Source organism: Macaca fascicularis, chromosome 12 (assembly GCF_037993035.2).
Source record: "Macaca fascicularis isolate 582-1 chromosome 12, T2T-MFA8v1.1".
Classification (NCBI taxonomy): domain Eukaryota; kingdom Metazoa; phylum Chordata; class Mammalia; order Primates; family Cercopithecidae; genus Macaca; species Macaca fascicularis.
The window spans coordinates 53289573-53312555 of record NC_088386.1 but is presented as its reverse complement, the minus strand read 5'-3'; the positions used below and the strand labels follow the sequence as shown (position 1 = coordinate 53312555).

The 22983-nt window shown below is 41.1% G+C and overlaps 1 protein-coding gene across 9 annotated transcripts in view; it reads left to right on the top strand.

Annotated features, from left to right (window-relative positions):
* Positions 1-22983, top strand: part of ACVR1 (activin A receptor type 1) — a 140846-nt gene that overhangs the window by 42977 nt on the left and 74886 nt on the right. For 3 of the 9 annotated variants that reach the window (XM_005573233.4, XM_065525508.1, XM_015432224.3), the window contains one exon: positions 14479-14653. The exons of 3 other annotated variants lie outside the window; for them this stretch is intronic. The gene's annotated coding sequence lies outside the window, so the exon portion shown is untranslated. Of the gene's footprint in view, positions 1-14478; positions 14769-22983 lie in introns of all 9 variants that reach the window. 3 more of the 9 variants (XM_045367103.2, XM_074009146.1, XM_074009145.1) reach the window with 1 other exon arrangement.

Sequence of the window (22983 nt, the reverse complement as noted above, 5' to 3'; positions counted from 1 at the left end):
TTTTGAACAATGAAAGTTCCTTTCATTGTTGCTCGGATAAATCGAGCACATTTTAAATGAGAATGGTGTTAAAATGGCTATGAAGAATTAATTTCACATTAGAAATTCTGGCCCAAATTCTGGGAATTTGGGTTATTGACGATAAATATAGATCATTTGTATTAATTGTCAGTGAAGTTGCTTCTTAAGAGTTGCAATATCACAAATGATCAAAAAGCTGATGTTTCAACTTGTGCTTATGTAAATTAATCACAGGTGTGGAATCTTGAGGCTTGTGATGAAAAGACTCCTAACACAGTCATATTCAGGCATGTTTTATGTTATAGAATTAATCTATAAAAAATGAATCCTGATGCAAAACTATGTGTTGTAATTAATAGTAACCCAAATCAAGAGGCTAAAATTCCATTAGTGAACTGAATGCTGAGTGACACTTGAGGAGAGTAAAGTATAGAAAATGTCTTTGTTTTGTGGTTACTCATATAAAAGGTCTTGCGTTAAAGAGTCCCGAGATTTATGTATGATAGACAAGGTCGTCTTGATAATAGCACATAATTCTGGGAACAGACCCGTCCCCATCTTCCCACCCCACATCACCCCTACTCCAAAGTATCACTGGAATCCCAAAGAGGATTTGGCTTCAGGTAGGCTGGCTTCAGTCCTAACTCTTGACTTGCCATCATCCTTTCTCATTTTTGTCTTTCCTGTTATTTTCTTCTGATACCTCATGTGTCCTTTGGTAGAGGCCATTTCATTTTAATTATCTGCAATTTGCTAATTTAGTTTGAAGTCGGCAGTGATTTGCAGTTTCTCAGTAGTAGTTCTCATCTGACTGGGGGGTGGTGTCTGCCTGTTTTATGGATGGGACACAGGCAGAGAGTAATGTGCTTAAGATACCAGTGCCTGGGAAGTTACATGCCTAGGTTCATTCCTCAAGCTGTGTGATTCCAGAGCTTTTGCTGTTTTCACAAAAATTAACTGGGAGATAAGCTATGTCCAGGTGGTGAAGAGGCACAGCCCAGAATGTACTCGAGGTCTAAGTTGTACAGAAAAAAGGCTGTAAGACCTTTTAAACTGATTTTTAAAATAACAGTTTTATTGAGTTAGTTCATATACCAAAAATATTCACCCTTTTATAATGTACGATTCAGTGGTTTTTAGTGCAGCCACAGAACTGTTCAACTGACACCACTATCTAATGTTAGAACATTTTCACCACCCTGACAGAGAAACTATTAGCAGGTAAGACTAATTTTAAAGCTAATATTATTGGAGTAGAAGCCAAGGATTGGGCTCTCCTGATCATCCTGTGAACAGAGTGAGGGTAGAAACCCAGTTCCTGGTCCAACCCTGCAGTGGGCACACAGTAGACACCAGTGTTGACTCTCACAGAATCCTCCAGAACAGTGAATTCTCAACTTTTGAAATTTTAACCCAGTCCCAATTTTGGTAAACTAAAAAAATCTCCCTTTGCCCACTTGTTTTATGAAAACAACAGGATTTAAAATTTTTGTCTAAGCCCCTATTTATGTTTTTTGATTTTTCTAGGGTAGATCTGCCACCCTCATTATTTTGCTTGGAGAGTCATTGGCATCTCAAGACTTCTGGGTTATTTTCATTGCAGGTTTGGTTGAACACATGACATGATTCAGTGCAGTCATGAGTTCACATGACTCACGCATTAAGCGATTTCATGGGTTAAAGTGATCCCAGCCAGCAAATGCTAATAACAGCCATTTATTATTCCTTGGATCTTCCTACTCTTTTCTTTAACATTTGTCTTTGGCCATTGCCTCCTTTCTGTTACCTTTTTCATGCTTATTAAAGTAAATTGAATAACATTATATAGCAATGTGTGTTATTTGTCTTTTCTTCCCAGTGTGATATAAACAGGCTGGGGCTGAGAAAATGGCTAGTGGGGTGGGGAAAAACCTTTAAGAAGGTAAAGGCCAGGTGTGGTATCTCATTCTTGTAATCCTAGTGCTTTGGGAGGCCAAGGTGGGAGAATTGTTTGAGACCAGGAATTCAAGGTTACAGTGAGTTATGTTTCTGCCACTCTACTCCAACTTGAGCAACAGAGTAAGACCCTGTTTCTAAGACAAAAAATGTAGCAAATGTAATATTGTCATGGTGAGAGGAAGAACACTTCTTTTTCCTACTTTAGCTCCCTCAGTCACCTTGACTGACCAACATCTGGAAGCAGGCCAGCCAGTGAGAGCTTAGCCAAGGGAATTGTATGGGGGCATGAGTCCAAGTGACCATCTTGGGAATAATTCTCTGGGAAAAAATTACATTTTTTTTGTTTTGTTTTGGTGAAACAAAGCATCGCCCTTCTTACATTTTATTGGTAACAATTTAGTTTCCAGTAATATTACATGGTAATATTACATGGTATTTAAGTATTGTTCTCAAGTTTTGTTTTCTCTCTGTGTGTGTATATCAAATTTAGAAAAAAGATTATGTCCTAAAATGTTAGAGTAGGGAATACTTTGTTTTCAAATGTAAGTCAGGAGGAAGCTGTGGTTGAATATATACATTTAGTTTACATGTTGTCTTTTTGTATGAAATCAGAAACATTGGTAGTTCTCTGTCTCTATAACTGAGGGTTTGGGGAAGTTTGTTTTGTTTTTTACTTTGAGTTAAAAGCCATGACAACACTGAAAATGGGTTCTAGTAGGTCTACCTCCTTTTTTGCTATTAGCATAATTATTTCTCTGTCATTTTTTAAATTGTTCATATTTCTCTTGGATGGTACCTCTTATGCTTTGAATCCATTATCAGGGTACACCATTTATTATCAACATTTATTAAGGGCATTTTATTTTATTTTGAGACGGAGTTTGCTCTTGTCGTCTAGGCTGGAGTGCAATGGCATGATCTCGGCTCACTGCGACCTCTGCCTCCTGGGTTCAAGCAATTCTCCTGCCTCAGCCTCCCAAGTAGCTGGGATTACAGGAGCCTGCTACCACACCTGGCTAATTTTTGTATTTTTAGTACACATGGGGTTTCACCATGTTGGCCAGGCTTGTCTTAAACTCCTGACTTCAGGTGATCCACCTGCCTTGGCCTCTCAGAGTGTTGGGATTACAGGCGTAAGCCACTGCACCCAGCCTCTTGGCCTATTATTTATATGACTATCCTTGATGTTTCAGAGGTGAAAAATACTGCTTACCTTTGAGGAGTCCATGGACTCACCAGGGAAACAGTAAAATTTAAAAATTGAAATGCACTTTTAAGGGTCACAATAGTTAAGTTTGGGAACAACAGATGAGGGGGCATGTATTAATATTTCAGACAGGATGTAGACATGGGGGCTTTGGGAGGTGATGCTGGGGCTGATCCTGAAGCATAGGAGTTTGCCAGATGGAAAAAGACATTTCAGGCAGACAACTGCAAAGGCAGAAGGTGAACAAGGCCATGGTGTCCCCAGGGAGCTGTAAGATACAATTAGGATGAGGGTACTTATGAGATGATAATTCGATGATGTTGGAGATGTCTGGGGACAGATCGTGACAATCAGGAAATCTACACGAGCTAGGAGAGCCATTGATGGCTTTAAGCAGAGGAGAGGCACTAGTGTGCTTTACTCAATGAACGATTTACTACGCTGATGGCAGAGATGTAGAAGGGGTCAGCTGGAGCACTGTTGGTGGGAGAGGTCCTGGGCTGGGATGTAGGTAGCGGTGGGGTTTGTAAGGCGAATTTGGTTTCTGGCTTTGTCTACAAGATTCTTCAGTGGTTCCATTGCAGAAGATAGGGCATAAAGAAAGATTAGTAGATTTGGGATGGTGGGTGACATGGACAGGATGCCCTTTAGTCTTGGGAACCTGGATGTATTCTTTTGCGCCCTTGAGAGACTGTTCTTAATAGACCCACTGTTACTCTACTTCTGTTTGTACATTTTCTTACTCAGTTGCCCTTCAGTTGGCAAGCAAATGATTGGTGAGCAAATTAAATTAAGGGCAAACCTCAGTCAGACACAGTGGCTCACGCCTGTAATCCCAGCACTTTGGGAGGCCGAGGTGGGTGGATCACTTGAGGTCAGGAGTTCGAGACCAGCCTGGCCAACATGGTGAAACCCCGTCTCTACTAAAAATACAAAAATTATCTGGGCATGGTGGCGGGTACCTGTAATCCCAGCTACTCACGAGGCTGAGGCACAAAAATCGCTTGACCCTGGGAGGCAGAGGTTGGAGTGAGCCAAGATTGTGCCACTGCTCTCCAGCCTGGGTGAAAGAGTGAGACTCTGTCTCAAAAAAAAAAAAAAAAAAGAATGAAACTCCTAAATAAAAAGTGTTATGTTATTTTTACATTTTTTCTTTAATTAGTGGGCTGGGTGCCATCTCAGTACAGAGGTACATTGGACAGCTGTCTTTTTTGTTTTTTTGAGACAGGGTTTTGCTATCACTCTGTTGTCCAGGCTGGAGTGCAGTGACATGATCTCACCCGCTTCTGCCTCCCAGGCTCAAGCAAGCCTCCTGCCTCAGCTTACCAAGTAGCTGGGACTACAGGGACCCACCACTATGTCTACCTAATTTTTTTTTTTTTTTTTTTTTGAGACAGAGTCTTTCTCTGTTGCCCAGGCTGGAGTGCAGTGGCGCTATCTCGGCTCACTGTAAGCTCCACCTCCCAAGTTCAATTGATTCTCCTGCGTCAGTCTCCTGAGTAGCTGGGATTACAGGCATCTGCCATCATGCCCGGCTAACTTATTTTGTATTTTTGTAGAAACGGGGTTTCACCGTGTTGACTAGGCTGGTCTCGAACTCCTGACCTGAGGTGATCCGCCTGCGTGGGCCTCCCAAAATGCTGAGAATACAGGCATGAGCCACTACGCCCGGCCTTTAGTATTTTTTTTGTGGAAATGAGGTTTTGCCATGTTGCCCAGCAAATTCCTGGTCTCAAGCAATCCGCCTACCTCGGCCTCTCAAAGTGCTGGGATTACAGACGTGAGCCACTATGCCTGGCCCCAAAAAAATCTTTAATTAAAGAATACCCCTTGCCGTTAGCATAATTCTTGAGGAATCCTGGTAACAATCATGAAAGAAATATCTAACCAGAATCTTTGAGCTAGAAGGAGACTTAATGACTTGGGCCACTGCTCTCTCTCTCTCTTTTTTTTTTGTTAAGACGGAGCCTTGCTCTGTTGCCCAGGCTGGAGTGCAGTGGCGCGGTGTTGGCTCACTGCAAGCTCTGCCTCCCGGGTTCAGGCCATTCTGCCTCAGCCTCGCGAGTAGCTGGGACTACAGGCGCCCGCCACTACGCCCGGCTCATTTATTTATTTATTTTTTGTATTTTTAGTAGAGACAGGGTTTCACCGTGTTAGCCATTATGGTCTCAATCTCCTGACCTCGTGATTTGCCTGCCTCGGCCTCCCAAAGTTCTGGGATTACAGGCGTGAGCCACTGTTCCCGGCCTGCTCTCTCTTTATAGTTAGTATAAAAGGATAACAGAGAAGGGTGAGAAGCGTTAGTGACTTCTGAGTGTCATACAGCAGTGGTGCAGGGTCATGTCTAGCTCACCAGTTCAGTGTTATCTCCATCGACCTGGATGACTCCCTGCTCAATCCCATAGAGACAATAGAGCTGAGTTGAGAGACCCTAGTGCTCAAGACCACCAAGTCAGCGGCAGACCCAGAGTTGCCTAAATTCTTGACTTTAATCTTATTTTAAATTAACTCACTGTTCATAGGCCAACAAGTATTTGTTGACTAGTTAGTATAGAAGGGATACTACCCCAATTATTACACAATCAAAGATAAAAGGCTATTTTTCTCTTCAAGAAGTGTGCAGGTTAATTTTTCAGATTAACTCATTACAGGACTGGCAAATACTTATACAATTCATGGCTTGTCTGACATAATTATGGGTATGTAGTATATACACACACAAAACCAATGAGAAATGAGGCCACATAAAACATTGTTCATTTTTCTTTTCTTTTTTCCCTAACTTTATTGGATTTTGTTTTGTTTTGCTTTGCTTTTTTGCTTGTTACCTTGTTCTCTCTGCACAGTGGGCAAGCAGTTTTTAGACTAGCTTTAGAAATGCCTGTATGCTGGTGGGCAAACAATAAATGGAACCAAACAATAAAAAATAATATTGATTGTCTTTTGTTCAGTTTATTCTTGTTCAATCGTAATTAGGAAGCGTGATCTGGTGAAAATTTTTCTTAGGTTGGTAATGACATAAATACTTGCACAAAGGTATTTGGTACTTTCTGCTACTGCTTTGAATTTAAGCCTAGAGTAGAAATTTAGCCACTTAGTGATAGAGAAGTTTCTTTTTCTTTGCAAAGCTTATGAGCTTGAAATTCTTCCTTCCTTCCTTCCTTCCTTCCTTCCTTCCTTCCTTCCTTCCTTCCTTCCTTCCTTCCTTCCTTCCTTCTTTCTTTTGTTTTCTTTCTTTCCCTCCCTTCCCTTCCCTTCCTTTCTTTCCTTCTTTCTTCCTTTTCTTTTCCTTCCTCCCCTCCACTCCCCTCCCTCCCCTCCCCTCCTTTCCCCTCCCTCCCCTCCCCTCCTTTCCCTTCCCTTCCCTTCCTTCTCTCTCCTTTCCTTTCCTCCCCTTCCCCTTCCCCTTCCCCTTCCCCTTCCCCTTCCCCTTCCCCTTCCCCTTCCCCTTCCCCTTCCCCTTCCCTCCCCTCCCCTCCCCTCCCCTCCCCTCCCCTCTCCTCTCCTCTCCTCTCCTTTGTTCTTTTTTTTTTTTTGACAGAATCCTACTCTGTCGCCCAGGCCGGAATGCAGTGGTGTGACCATAGCCCACTGCAGCCTCCACCTCCCAGGCTCAAACAATCCTTCCCCCCCTCACCTTCACAAATAGCTGGGACTACAGGTATGTACCATCCATGCTTGGCTAAATTTTTGGAGATGAAGTCTCACAGTATTGCCCAGGCTTGTCTCGAACTCTTGGGCTTAAGCAATCCTCCTGCCTTGGCCTCCCAAAGTGTGGGGATTACAGGCATGAGCCACTGTGCCCAGCCTGTTTTTTCTACAATTTTAAACTTCATTCATGCCACAAATATTTAAATAGTCTGGCATGATGCTAGACCAGGCATTGGAGATATAGCAGCACATTGAATACACAGAGTTCCTACTTTCAAGAGGCTCCTCGTTGAAGTTTTGCTAAATACCTGTCTAGTGAAGGTAAATAGTACAGCCTAAGTGAAACAAAATGCCAGACACTCCATTAGAAAACCAGAAAATCTGGTCCTGGCCTGGTGGGTGGCAGTCTTGCGAACTCTTATAAAAGTGCCTGAGATCATGAGCTGATGAAAGCCTGTATAGTCTTATGTGTGAGTGTAATCACCAAGGATTACCACATTCCTGCCAGACAACAGTTACAACACGGATGTCTCATGGTAATGAGGAGAGCTGGAGCGCTGCTGCAATGGGGTGTACACACATGAAAGCTGAGCCAAACAGACAGAAAGGCGATCTGATTACCAGAGAAGTCTGATTCTGTTTAGGGAGTCGTGTGTTGGGGGAATGGAAGAAGTGACCGGTTCCTCCTTTCTTCCCTTCCACTTGTTCTCAATCCCTCTTCACTCGAGGTGCTCTGATTCTTCTCTGAGAACCATTTGGAGATGTATATATGGCTGTAATAAAGCTACTTGGGTTAGCCCAGGACAGCAGACTGGTTTCATGGAAGACGTTTTTTCTATGGATGGAGTAGTGGAGAGGAAGAGGGATGGTTTCAGGATGAAATTGTTTACATCACCTCACCAGGCATTAGTTAGATTCTCATAAGGAGAATACAACCTGGATCCCCCACATGCACACTTCACAATAGGGTTCGCTCCAGTGAGAATCTAATGCCACGGCTGATCTGATCTAACAGGAGGCAGAGCTCAGGCCTAATGCTCGTTTGCCAGCAACTTACCTTTTGCTGTGCGGCCAGGTTCCTAACAGCCCATGGACCAGTACCCGTCCACAGCCTGGGGGTTGGGAACCGCTGGCCTGGGGGTTGTCATGAAACTCATTTCTCACTCAGGAATTGATATGACTCCATAGAACCACCACAGACCTGTTAACTGGGTGAAGGCTGATGGGACTTGAAAAAAATGAAGGACAATTAGAAAAATAGGGAGAAAGTGTGATGGATCCATTGGATGTCTATATTGAGCTACTAGCTGCTCTGAAAGGCTTATAGAAAGGCCTTCTGTGTAATTGGTAATATCAGTTAACCAGAAAGGCTGTGTTTATTTCCTTCCTAAACTGGTTAATCAAAAATTTCAGTGGGCCTTGCATAGGGAAAGAAATCAGGATAGAAAAGGGAGAAAGCAGGAATAAAGAAGAGAGAGAGAAAGGAGTGGCTGGGTGTGGTAATCTCTCACTCCTATAATCTCAGCACTTTGAGAGACTGAGATGGGCAGATCACTTGAGGTCAGGAGTTCGAGACCAGCCTGGCCAACATGGCAAAACCCCATCTCCACCAAAAATTAGCCAGGCGTGGTGGCATATGCCTGTAATCCCAGATACTCAGGAGGTTGAGGCAGGAGAGTCACTTGAAGCTGGGAGGTAGAGGTTGCAGTGAGTGGAGATTGTGCCACTGAACTCCAGCCTGGGTGAGAGAATAAGACTCCATCTCAAAAAAAAAAAAAAAAAAAAGAGAAAGGAGTGAGTGATATGGGTTACTTATGAGTGAGGAGTGCATGTGTGTCTGTCTTTTGTGAAATCTGATCTTCTCTGAAGTCACACCTCATATCTGGTGAGAAGCTGACTTAAGGGGGTATTCTATTTTAGTCTGTAGCCTTCCTGTTTGGTGTCTGGATTTTTTCTAAGTCATCACCAGTGGAAGGATGAGTATTGGGCTGTTAGTCTTTCATGGTCTCTCTTTTCAGGCTTCCTGTGGAGCCTTTTGTAATATTTATTTCAAAGTTGCTTCTTATTGTTATTATTATTTTTGACAGGTCTTGCTCTGTTGCCCAGGCTGGAGTGCAGTGGCGTGAACATGGCTCACTGTAGCCTTGACCTCCTGGGCTGAAGCAGTCCTCCCATCTCACCCTCCTGAGTAGCTGGGACTACAGGTGTGCACTACCATACCTGGCTAATTTTTAAATTTTTTGTAGAGATGGGGTCTCACCATGTTGCCCAGGCTGGTCTCCAACTCCTGGGCTTAAGCAGTCCTCTTATCTTGGCCTTCCAGCGTGCTGGGATTATAGGCATAAGTCACCATGCCTGGCCCTAAATTGCTATTTTGATAAGTCAAAATGGTCAAATCTCAGCAATTGCGTAGGATTCAAGCTAATAATTCAACCCTGGTAATCATCACTTCTCTTCTTATAGCTGCTCCTTAAATATTGAGTTCACAACATTAGCTACCATTTATTAGCATACACTGAGTGCCATGTAGTTCATACATGGCGACTCTGCAAGGAAGTCATGACACCTGTTTTGCCAGAAAAGATTACATGGGCCAGGGCCGGGATCCAACTCAGAACCCTTTGGTTCAAGCATGGAGCTTCTTTATGCTACTATAGCCCACTGACTGCCTTTGTTGCCTCAAGTTTTCTCCTTGATTCCTTTACTTTATATTTCTGGCAGGAGTAGATGAATCTTTGGCTGGACAGATGAAAGGGATTTTGATGGGTCATCAAACCACTTCACTTGAGGGTTTCGGGGTTACAGAGTGTAGGCAGATTATCTTTAGAAGTGTAGTCTGGTACTTAATTACACTCTGTAATTAAGTAATCCACAGTGGGCCCCTTTGGTCCTAGCCAAATTGTACGTTAAATTCTGGAGGAGAAAGGTAGTCTAATATTTCAGCCAAAGCATTAGGAAAACCCATCTTCACTGTATTTCCACTTTGGCCCGGTGTTCTTTCTAGGCTGTAAGGCAGACCTGAATCTTTTCCTTAAAACATCTTGGAGATTTTGTTTTTCCTCATGCTCTGCCCTCCCTCCCCAGCTTTTTTTCTTCATTCTCTAGAAGTCTAACATATGATTCCTACTCTGTCTCTCGATATACACCTGGAGAGAACAGTGTTTCTGTCACAGAATTCCTTCTCAGGATTTCTTGGGAAATATATGTTTTTCCAAATCCCTAGAAACATCATTTATGAGGTAAATGGGAAAAAGTGTTATAATTCCCCTGTGAGAATTGTATGAGTCAACACGATGACAGTAGAAAGAATTCACTGATGTCAAGTTGAAAGCAAGAACAGGAAAAGCTGACTTGCGGAGTTGAAGGATAAGATCCACCTTTTTTGGAGCCAGCGCAGGATAGGAGCACGTGGGAGAGAATGGGTCATGATTTCTTCTCGCTGTTGCCATGTTAAAAATGTGTCTTTGTGACCCAATCTGCTACTACCATTGATCTGTCATGTTTGCAAATAAAATAAGTTTATATGCATAGCCTACTGTATACATATCCTACGCTTGGTATTACAAGAAATAAATTTTAGAATTAAACTGAGTCTTTAAATTGGCAGCTTCAACATACGAGTCTGTGTTGTACTGTTAATTTCCTTGTAGATCTGAATGTAGGTTATTGCAGTGGTCAACAAAGTCTCTTTCTAAAGGGCCAGATAGTAAATATTTTAGGTTTTGCAAGCCATACGGACTCTGTTACAACTATCAGTCCTACCATTTCAGTGTGAAAGCAGCCATAGACTATACTTAAAATGAACAAGTGTGCCTGTTCCAATAAAACTTTTATTTACAAATCCAGACTGTGGGCTGAAGTTTGCTTGCTACTGGCATAACATCCAATAATGTTCACTGGCATTTTCCAGGATCTTAGTATTTGCTATAGGCTACAATTCTTTGTAAATACTACTAACTATGATAGTTCCCATTTAGCAGTGTTTTTGGATATCCATAATCATGAGTAAAGAATGGAAGTATTTTAAGAACAATATATTCTGGAGAAATTCCTGGAAATTCGCATTTCTCATGGTCATTCACATTTTCTTATGCATAATTTGGGAATAATATAACCTCTCAATTTCATTGTTAGGATTAAGTCAGACAATGCAAGTAATGTGGTTAGCACAGTTATAGAACTAAGAACTCACTAAATGATAGCTACTATAATTAGTAACTAGATGGGAAGTATTTACCCTATTTCATGGAAAAGGAAACTGAAACTCAGAGGTTAAATGATTTGCAGAGGTCACATTTAATAGGTTGGAAAACTGAGTTTGGCTGCTTCCTAAGTCTATGTTCTTGCTACCATATCCTGCTTTCTGAAGTAGTTCTGGTTAATGGCAATTCCACAGCAAGATACACCATGGTTTATTTGGTTTATGGACTGGGTGAACAGACAGGGAGAGTATGGAATGGTTCTTGAAAGGGTAAGGATTTGCAATGTTTAGAAGCCACAGTTTCTAGAAGCCAAGGATATGGTTGTAACTAAAGAGCTGAGAAAACTTGTCTTGATTTTTTTTTTTTTCCTGTTGCTTAGCTGCTGTGTGGACTGCCAAGAGCTTGTTTGATTTTAAGTGCTTTTTGTGCTTGCCTGTTACTCAGGTCCCATCATATTGCAACAACTTTTAAGAAACTATGCGTGTTTTTTTAAACTGGATTAAAGAAAACTGTACTGTAATGTTAAATGCCCAAAATTAGAGTTAGAAAATTGGATTGGATTTTCCTTCTCCTTCTTCATTGTCATCCTCCAACCCCCTGCTCAGGAATGTGCCTTTGACCCTTTAGGGTCAGACTTTTACACAGCTTGATTAGCTGCCAAGAATTGAAACTCCATTGCCAAATAAGTTGGCTAAATTTTTGGGAAAAACTCAGCTCAATGAATGGTTTTTGAAAATTTGCTAGAGTTTATTATATAGATATTTATTTCATGGCACTGATTTTTGTTTGTTTGTTTGTTTGCTTGTTTTTTTGAGACAGATTCTCCCTCTGTTCCCCAGGCTGGAGTGCAGTGGCGCTGATTTTGGCTCAGTGCAACCTCCACCTTCCAGGTCCGAGTCACTGGGATTACAGGTGCCTGCCACCATGCCCGGCTAATTTTGTATTTTTGGTAGAGACAGGGTTTCACCATGTCGGCCAGGCTGGTCTTGAACTCCTGACCTCAGGTGGTCCACCCACCTCAGCTTCCCAAAGTGCTGGGATTACAGGCATGAGCCACTCCACCTGAATAATAGCACTGATTTTAATTAGTGAGTATATCTTTTTGGGGAGTTGGTTTTTATATTTTCAGTCCCTCTTGGGGTTTTGAACACAACAATTTTTAGCTACCTTTCAGGTGTGCCGAGCTTGCCTGTTGATATGAAAGATATTTGTGGGGAGATGGGTGCCAAGTAGAACATTTGAAGAGTTAAGTATCCAGTTCAACACGTTATTTGCCATTTTACCAACCTGGTCTTTCTTATAGTACACCACAGTTTTGATTTCAGTCCATGGTTTGTTTGAGAGCCCAGTGAATTTTAAAACAAATGTTAAATTATATTTAACTTGGAGATTTAGTTAAACTCTTGAGCACCAAGTATATGCTAAGTGTCGTGAAAGAGGGCTAAACACTGAAGAATAATATGTGATCTTTATCTAGTTTTGAATTGGTTTCGAGAAACCCAGTGCATGGCAGGGAATTAATGCCAGGTTGTTTGTCATATAGAATATAAATACCAGGGGAATTAGAAAGATCTGGGAAATATAAGAATCTTTAGAGAAGACTGGACAGAGGCAGGGGAACCCAAACACTGTCTTGAAGGATGAGAAGGAATTCCATGCAGTGAAGATGATGGGGCTGGGATGTTGGATGGCAAATTAGAAGCACCTTTATAATAAGGGGGAATAAAAAAAAAGAGAGAGAGTCTCTGATTTTTAAAAAGAGAATCAGAAAAATACATACCGGTGTTTATTTTCTGGTTTATCTAAACCTCTTCCCACCAATACAGTAACTCTCACTTAAAAGACATGGTTGACCCTAGGCAGGACAGCTGAACACTGGCCTCCTCTTAAAATGCAGTTAGTCTTTGGCAGAGGGGAAGGCAGCTTTAGTGTGACTCTGCCAAATTTCCCTGGCCCCAGCATCTTGGAAAATACCAGTATTTCAACAGTTTGTTCTGAAACTCAAGGGTTTGTGGGTGCTGCTCAGCTGATGAGTTTGTTTTTAAGGATGCCCACTTTAGAAATGCATTTTTGCTCTTTAACTTTGCTAAGTGATTGCTGAAAAAGACAAATTTCTGGTTGACCTCTCTATGGAAGATAGTTTTACATGTCTTTTTCTTACTGCGCCTATTATATGTCTAGATTTTATTTTCAAATAGATTGTGAGCCTCAATTTAATTTGAAGTAAGGAACGGTTTGATAGTATCTGTAAAACAGTTCCCCTGAATTCCAAGGTGGATGGGAAGATTTTTCCCCATAATTATTGCAGAGTGCTGCATTTGGGGCTTGTTTTCTGCTTAGATTTATTTACGTGAAGGTTTTCTTAGCAAAATGTTCCTTGAGGTTAAAAAAAAGGTGCTGTTTTCTGAAGGCAGTAAGTTTTTCAGTGTTTTGTATTAACAATTTGAATGGGAAAGTTTAGTTCTAATAAAAATTTCCTCTTCCTTTGGTTCTAATAAAAATTTCCTCTTCCTTTGGCAAATGTTGATGTTTTTCAAGTCTTCCTAAAGGAAAAGGGGGCCTGGGTGGGTTTTTGTTTTTTATTAGATACCTAGAGCTCCGCTCCTCTTCCCTTCCGCTTTGTGCTCCTTCCCCACCATTGTTTTATGAGCCTTTGAACCAGATCTGTCTATGCCAGAGATTGTTGCTTGAAAATAGACCAAAATCAGATATATTTGAATGGATATACAAGAAATTGGTTACTCTGGTACACTGGATACCTCTAGGAGAGGCCAGGGATGTTGGAACGGGAGGAAGACTTTTCATTCTATAGTTTGTACTGCTCAAACTATTTTTTTTTTTCTATTTTTGAGACAGAGTTTTGCTCTTGTTGCCCAGGCTGGAGTGCAATGGCATAATCTCGGCTTACCGCAACCTACGCCTCCTAGGTTCAAGTGATTCCCCTGCCTCAGCCTCCCCACCAGCTGGGATTACAGGCGTGTGCCACCACACCCAGCTAATTTTGTATTTTTAGTAGAGACAGGGTTTCACTATATTGACCAGACTGGTCTTGAACTCCTGACCTCATGATCCGCCTGCCTCAAATGCACATAATAGTTAGTACATGCAGAGTCAAAATTTTTGTTTGATTTTGTGTGTGGCAAGGGAAGGAGAGGAAAGGGCTAGAGTACATAGTGTATAGGCTTTAAAGGAACTTGATTTTGAAATGTGCCGACTGCAGATCTTACTGGTTTTTGTGTTGTTTAGAAAAATATTTAAAGACCAGTGTGGATCCATGACCTTCACACTCTTCCTATCAGTGTTTTCAAACTTTTCTGTACTTGCTGCACTTGTAGATGGGCTTCGTTTTACGGTACAAATTGAAAGATGTGCCAAATGTGTACTTCCTTTAGCCACCACATTCACAGCTACAGGATTTTCTTCTGCTTAGCTGGTTTTCTTTCTTCTTTCCCTCTGCAGCCTGCAGCGTTGTTAAGCGTCACACTGCCAAAGTGAAAGCTGCTGGAGAACTCATAATCCCAGGAACGCCTCTTCTACTCCCCGAGTACCCCAGTGACCAGAGTGAGAGAAACCCTGAACGAGGGCACGCAGCTTGAAGGACTTTGGGCAGATGTGACCAGGAGCCTGCGTTAAGGTAGCTGAGTCAGCTTTACCCGGAGCTCTCAGAGCTGCGTTGCCAGAACCAGCAGTGCAGCCACTTCAACAAATCACTTCTTTTAATACTCTTTGGCAGAGATCAAATCTACAGGGTAAATTCTTTGCCACAAATGATTATTTTGTTTTTTTATATGAATCCAACATAAGAAAGTTAGGACCAGCCTAATAGTTCTTAGTTCTGACGTTGCTTTCATAGTAGGCTTTGTTGGGTGGATCTGCACAGCTATTCTTTAAATTTGGCCAAGTTTTTCAGATAAATACTGCCAATGTTTCCCTACCTATAAAATGCCCCTGCCATCCTTTTCACCTTACAGGGCCACTACATTAAGTTTTTCTTTTCTTTTTTTGTTTTGTTTTGTTTTGTTTTTTTTGAGACGGAGTCTGGCTCTGTCGCCCGGGCTGGAGTGTAGTGGCGCGATCTCGGCTCACTGCAAGCTCCCCCTCCGCCTCCCGGGTTCACACCATTCTCCTGCCTCAGCCTCCGGAGTAGCTGGGACTACAGGCGCCCGCCACCTCGCCCGGCTAGTTTTTTGTATTTTTAGTAGAGACGGGGTTTCGCCGTGTTAGCCAGGATGGTCTTGATCTCCTGACCTTGAGATCCACCCGTCTCGGCCTCCCAAAGTGCTGGGATTACAGGCTTGAGCCACCGCGCCCGGCCCAAGTTTTTCTTTTGTTTTGTTTTGTTTTGTTTTTGAGATAGAGTCTTGTTCTGTCACCCAGGCTGGAGTGCAGTGGCATGATCTCGGTTCACTGCAACCTCTACCTCCGGGGTTCACGCAATTCTCCTGCCTCAGCCTCTTGAGTAACTGGGACTACAGGCACGCGCCACCACACTCGGCTAATTTTTTTTGTATTATTAGTAGAGATGGGGTTTTACCATATTGGCCAGGCTAGTCTCGAACTCCTGACCTTGTGATCCGCCTGCCTTGGCCTCCCAACATGCTGGGATTACAGGTGTGAGCCACTGTGCCTGGCCCTAATTTTTTCCTTTAAAATAGACCTTATTTCTTTTAGAGCAGTTTTAGGTTCACAGCAAAATTGAGAAGAAAATAGAGTTCTCATCTATCTCCCCAACACCTCCCCTACTGTCAATATCCCACACCAGAGTAGTACATTTACTACAATCAATGAACCTACATTGACACATCATTATCACCCAAAGGCAATAATTTACATTAGGCTCAATCTTGGTGTGTTGTACATTCTGTGGGTTTGGACAAATGAGTAATGACATGCATCTACCATTATAGTATTATACAGAGTAGTTTCAGTGCCCTAAAGATCTCTGTGCTCTGCCTATTCATTTCCCATCTCCACTAGCCCTTGGCAATCACTGGGCTTTTTACTGTGTCCATACATTACCTTTTCCAGAACTACATTTTAATAATACATTTCCCGTGGAGTGCTTTGAAAGCATAAAGAAGCCTTGAGCCAGGCATGGTGGCTCACACCTCTAATCCCAGTGCTTTGGGAGGCCAAAGGAGGAGGACTGGTTATGTCCAGGAGTTTGAGACCAGCCTGGAAAACATAGTGAGACCCTGTCTCTACAAAAAAGGAAAAAAAAAAAAATTAGCCAGGCATCTTGGCAGGTGCACATATTCCCAGCTACTTGAAAGGCTGAGGCACATGGATTACTTGAACCTGGGAGGTTGAGGCTTCAGTGAGCTGTGATCGCACCACTGCAGCCCAGACTGGGCAATAGAACAAGACCTTGTATCAAAAACAAACAAACAAAACAAAAACACAAAAGTCTCGCTATCCAGGATGAAACGATATTAAGGGTGTGATAAGTTATGGGGGTAATATGTATACCTACTTGGAATAGAGTCAGTAAGATGTTTCTGTGAGGGGAAGCCTGAAGTGCAAAATGTTGATGTGTGTGTCTTTCTTAATTTAACGTTTGAGTTGCTCAGATATGGTTTGAACCATGTATGTGGAGACAGAAGCAAGGAATTGAGGATTAAATTCTGCCAGGGTTGGTCTGTGCAGCCTTTTTAGATTTAATACTTTTGAGGAAAGTCTCTGATACGGCTATTAGGTGCATTCTTTTTAAAGGAAAGTCCAATGTATTATTATAAAACAGTCATTATTATTATTATTATTACTATTTTGAGGCAGGGTCTTACTCTGTTGCCTAGACTGGAGAGCAATGATGCAATCATGGCACGCTGCAGCCTCAAACTCCTGGGCCCAAGGGATCCTCCTGCCTCAGCCTCCTAAGTAGCTAGGACTATAGATGTACATAACCACATCTGGCTATTTTTTGTTGTTTGTTTTTTTTTAAAGACAGGGTCTCACTCTGTTGCCCAGGCTGGTGTTGAACTCCTGGCCTCAAGTGATCCTCCTGCCTTAGCCCCCCATAGCTTTATATTTTATGTAAAAGTTAATTTTGATTATTTCATTTCAGATAATCCAAAACAGTATAAAGTATAGCCATATATAAAGATAAAAGTTCTTCCCTTCTCTCTTTCACTTTTGGCCAAAATCTTGGAATATAAACTTTCCCATTTATAAACCTTTTCATATACAGATATTTTTATACACAAACAAATATGCATATTAATTATGTTAAAAATTGGTGACACATGAGCATACATTCTATTTTACAACTTGCTTTTTGGCTTGACTTGGTATATTGTGGATATTTTTCCTTTTAAGCAGAATTTAATCTCAGGGTGAGAAATCCCTGCCTAGTGTCCCTTATATGGCTGTAACGTAATAATCACCAGTCCTCAAGTGAGAGGTTAGTCCATAATTTAAAGGGGGTAGGCAAGAGGCCTTTCACATTATGGACAAAACCAAGGCCGTGACTGTTGACATTGGACTTTGGTCGCTAAGGATGTGTGTTTTTATTTTCGAAGGCAGACGATACACTGCTTGGGGTTGTTGCCAAGGTGTCAGTTTTGTGAAATTTTTATTTTTTGGAGGCTGTTAATATATTAGCATAGTTGTTAGTTCTGGCTACCATCCTTTGAGCATTTTGAGACACTTTTATGCCCATTTAAGGTGGTGTGAGGTTGAATTAGTTTTAAGAGGAAGTAATGAATAACAGAGATGGTATTAGGAGACAGACTTTATTTTCTGTATATATTTATTTGAGGGAGAAGTAGATGATGGCTGTAGTTAGTTGCTACCCCTGTGATAATTATGAAACAGGGCTAAAATTGTTCATAGTTTCCTAATGTGGTTAACAGTGCAATAGGTAAAAAATGGCAGTTTAATGTGCTTTAATTTGCGTTTTTCTTAGTTTGATTGAGATTGAGCATCTTTTCGTGAGTTTAAAAACCACTTTTATTTCTAGTTATCTTCTTTCTATGTTTGTGTTCATTGTCTATTTTGCTGTTGGGTTATGATTTTTATTATCAAAATATGACATCAAAATTATCAGTCCCCCCTTTTTATCCTTGTGATATGTGCTATTTATATTTTTCTCAGTTGGCCATTTATATAGAAATAATTATTATTTGGTTGTGCAGGTTATTACAAATTTTATATAGTTTAAATTGCCAATTTATTCAAACAAGAATTATTTATTGAATGCCTCTTGTGTATGAGAACTTGTTCTAGACAACAGGCTATACAGTACTAAAAAAGCAGACCCCAATTCTTGCTCTGCAGCAGAACTTACATTCTTACTTACATCGGAGGAAATGGTCAGTATCATAGTATTGTAGTTAAAAGACCTCCTTTCATTTTTAGATTTAAAGACCTACCATCTCCTGGTTCATTCTAATGTCATGTGGGGTTTTTTTAGATTTAAGTCTTTGATCCATCTGAAATGTTAGGTATGAATTCAAATGAATTTTTCTCTAGATGCTCTATTAATTCGGGTTAGGTTGAATTGCTGTAACCAAGGGACTGAAATATGCTATGGTTCAAAGAACACAGAAGTTTATTTTTTCTTCACTTAACAGTCCCCGTGTAAGCAAAACAGATCAGCAGAACCGCCCATATCCACTGATCATTCGGAGGCTTGAGTTACGTCTGTTCCTTGGCTCTAGTAATTGTTGCTGTGATTATCTGCATGGTCCTATCTGAGTTGCTGCTGTATCTGGGTCCCCTCCATGGGAAGGGCAAAGGAGAAAGTCCAGGGCTAGTGATCAGAAACTGCAGACATCACTACAGAGGAGAACTATAGTGATGAGAACTTTGTTATGTGGGTACATCTAGCTGCAGTGGAGACTGAAAAGTGAAGTCTGTGTTGGCCGCCTTGTACCCAAGAAGAAGGAAAGAAGGGATTTTAGTGGAAAATTAGCAGTCTCTGCCATATTGTCTAGAGATTTGGCTAAAAATTCCAATTTTACTGAACGATCCCAACTTTTCTCCTTTGGTTTCTTTTATAGTATAAATTTCCATGTAGATTTTGGTCTATTTCTGGGATAACCGTTTAGTTTCATTAATCTATCTGCCTATTCATGCAGCAGAATCGCATTGTTTTAACTTTCTGAGGCTTAGTTTTTTTTTTTTTTTTCTTTTTCATAGGGGTAAGTCTCCCCATTTTAAGTCCTATTTCACAGAATTTTAATACTTGTGTGTGTGTTTTAAAAATATGAACTTTAAAAGAATCGTACCCAGTTACCACCTTCTTCCCCCATGAAGAAAACCTATTATTTTTGGGATTTTGTTAAATGTGTAGACTTCATTAGTGAAGGTTCACTCTTTATGATGTTAATTTTTCTTATTTGACCATAGCGTTGCACAGTTCCTTTGAGAAACACTGATCTGAACCCTAGACTTTCTATATCCTTCGACCCGTGACACTTATTGAAGTACGTGGGAGGAAGGACCATTTTATATGATATGTTAATTTTATTTCAATACATGATTTCTGATTATGACCAGGAAACATACTTATTTCGCTATTCTATTAGGAATAAACTTGTAAAAACAATTTCTTCAGTTTGAAGATAAGGAAGAGTTGATATTTCAGAAGTTTATCACATAGACTTATTTGTAATATACAAACCTGGGCTAATTGTTGGCATATATATGATGCACAGTGCTTGTAACTTGCTTAGTATATGTGTATGTGTGTATATATTTCTAACAACATGTATTCAGCTTTTGTCCTTTCCTTTTTACCTTTTTAAATGTAAAATAAAACACAAATTTATACAAGAAGCGTACATAGTTTAGTTAATTACAAGGTGAATATTTTTTGTGATCACCATGCAGACCAAGAAACAGTATATTATGTAGTATATACGCAATAGTAATTGCCTCCTTGCCTTTTTATGTGGGTCCATCAACCAGGTGTTTAGACCTATAGGTTGGTCTCATGTTATCTCTTTATGTTTTGTAAGTCTCTTAAACCTGGGGTTTCCACCTCCAGCCCTTTCTTTCCCTTACAGTTTCTCTGTTGAAGAACCTGGCCATTTGACCTCCAGCTTCTTACTTGCTAGATTTTGGTGATTGCATCCACATGGTTCAATTCAATTTGTTTTTCTTTTAGTGGCATATGTTGTATTAACACCACAATCTGGACACCAGGGATGCTCACTGCTACTGAGTGGGTCCTTATTTCTACGCCTATTTAGTGGACAGAACCAGGAACTAAATATTTATAAAATACTTCGCGAGTTCATTCTGATACTTGTGATTCAAATTCAGTTTAAAAGGTTTTAACTTAACCTTTTCTGTGTAACATCTTTATCTCCTTTATTTGACACAGAATTCTAGTCCTCAAACACAACAGGGGATGATGGTCAGAATACTCCATAGATACTCATTTGCTTTCTTCCACATTATACACAGTATTCTCAGTAGTGCCACAATACTAACACTATACCACTAGTTATGAAAACTGAAAACAATTTCTTTTTTTGTATGCTATTTTCATTCTCCTTTTAATTTTTTTTTGTTGTTGTTGTTGTCATTGTTGGAGGGTGTTTTAGTTGTTGAAAATTGGGCAGATTTAAACACTGATTAGCTCTTAGATGATATTTGAAGGAGGAATAATTTTAACTTTGTTGGGTGAGATATGGGGTTTTAGTTATGTTTAGAAAAAAATCCTTATCTGTCAGAGAATTTGTGGGTGAAATGATATGACATCTGTGATTCTCATTAAAATACCTCGGGAAGAAAATGGGAATGGAGGAAAGAAGGCTGCTTATTTTTGAAACTGGGGGTAGAATGTTGCTTATTTTTGAAAATAGAAGATTTTAAAAGGAGGCATATTATGCTTTCTGTTTCTTTGTAACTTGAACTATCTGTAATAAAAAAATTTAAATATTAATTTTATAAACAGTGAAAAGAAAAGAACATATGGGGAGGAGGGTAATAAGGAAGGAATAGACAGGGAGGGGGAAATGACTAAAGAATGGGTGATTTCATTCTCAACCTGGTAGTCCAGCCTGGTGGCCTACAGTGGTTCCTGAGTCTAAGAAAACAAGCAACGTCTTGAATGAAAAGAAAAGGCCGAGCCGTGGGGCCTAAACCAAGATTTAAGGCATGAGTGACAGAAGAGGAAGCTTCTGTGCAAGGAAACTGAGAAAGATCAAAGCATTAAAAGTAAAGATACCTGAGAGTGCAGCCCACAAATCCCAGCTAGGGAGGAAGCCAAGGGAAGAAGGTGGTCACAACCCCACATCCTACCTCATAAGTGAGTGAGACCTCCTTGTCATTCTCAGCATCACCCGATTTGCCAGGGGGTGGGGGATTCCTAGGCCTCGTCATCACAGATCAAAATCTCTAAGGGGTGAGGCTTGGGAATCCATATTTTGAGCAAGCTCCTTTGTGAACCTGAAGGATAAGGTAAGACTAAAACGAGGTAGAACCTTAGCAAGGGGTATTTCAGTGGATTGACTAGGACAGAACACTGTGGACCGAAGACTGGATGGGCGACGTGGAGGAAGCCTGTGTAGTTGCTGTTCCAGAAATTGTTCGGTGAAAGGATGAAGAGGGTGGATACTGGGGACCTTGGGGCTAAGGAGGTGGTGGTAGTTGAAATTGTTGCTATGATGATGTAAGAGAGATGGCCTATAAATGGGAAGGGTGTGGATGGTTTTCAGTGCAGGATAACTGAGCAGTTTGGCTACACATGTACTTAGGCCCTCCACTGCCAGAGAGATTATTTTTTGGAAAGAGAGATTTTTGATGGTTCAGGGAAAGCTTGGAAATGTTTATCATGGATTAGATGTTTCTTTCACTTGTTAGCATTTTGAATTACATATTAAGGGAGGAGACGCCTCAAGAGCTTCTCAGTGCCTTTGCTTCTCAAGTTCTTATTGGGCCTTTCTGGCCTATCCTTGAGAAAGAAAGAAGGAATGGGGCCTGGCACACTGGATGCAGGGAACCCTCCCTGCCACCTGTCCCCCATCATGTTCTTACAGTTTGCTCTTTCTCCATTTCCTTGCCTCATGTTAAATGGCAGTCCTGTATATGTAGAACCTCCTTAGGGATTGCCTGGTACAGAGTGGTGTTTTTCAGTCATTATACTTTTGGACTATTGGAAGCATACCCATGTTTCCACAGTGATTTCATAATCAGAGTGTTTGAAGGTTGTGGACAAGGACTGAGGTGAGAATACTGTTCTCCTATTTTCCACTGCCTTGGGGTCTTTGTTTTGTTTTTAGTTTTAATTTTACATATTTTTTAGAGATAGGGTCTCACTCTGTCGCCTAGTCTGGAGTACAGTGGCATGATCATAGCTCACTGTAACTTTGAACTCCTGGGCTCAAGTGATCCTGTTGTCCCGGCCTCCAGAGCAGCTGGGACTACAGGCCTCCCACCACCACTCCTGGCCAATTTTCTTTTTTCATTTTATAGAGATGGGATCTCACTATGTTGCCCATGCTGGTCTTGAGCTCCTGGGCTCAAGCAATCCTCCTGCCTCAGCCTCCCAAACTGCTGGGATTACAAGCATGAACCACTGTGCCTGACTCTATTTTATTTTTAATAACAGATCAAATTCACCATTTTCTACTCTATCGACTTTCTACCTTTGTGTTCTTGGGTGCCTCACCTATTTTTAAGATTTCATTCTTTCTCCCTACTTCATAGAGTGCATTTATTTTTACTTTTAACATTGTTTTCTTATTTAGTTCAGTGAGTGTTTCTGGTTGGGTGGGTGGTTTTTTGGTTACATCCGTTCTCCAGTCTCTCTCCACCCGGTTTCCATCCAGAACTTCTCCCTGCCTCCTCTCCCCGTCTCCTTCTTGTTTTCTGTTGTGGTTACTTGGATGCTAACCCATTCAACTTGTGCACTGACCCTGGTACATGGCTCGTTTTCTTTCTCATGATCATATTTATACTTTTGATGGATATATTTAAATGAACAGCTGTGTGTTTGTTGAGTCATACCACAAT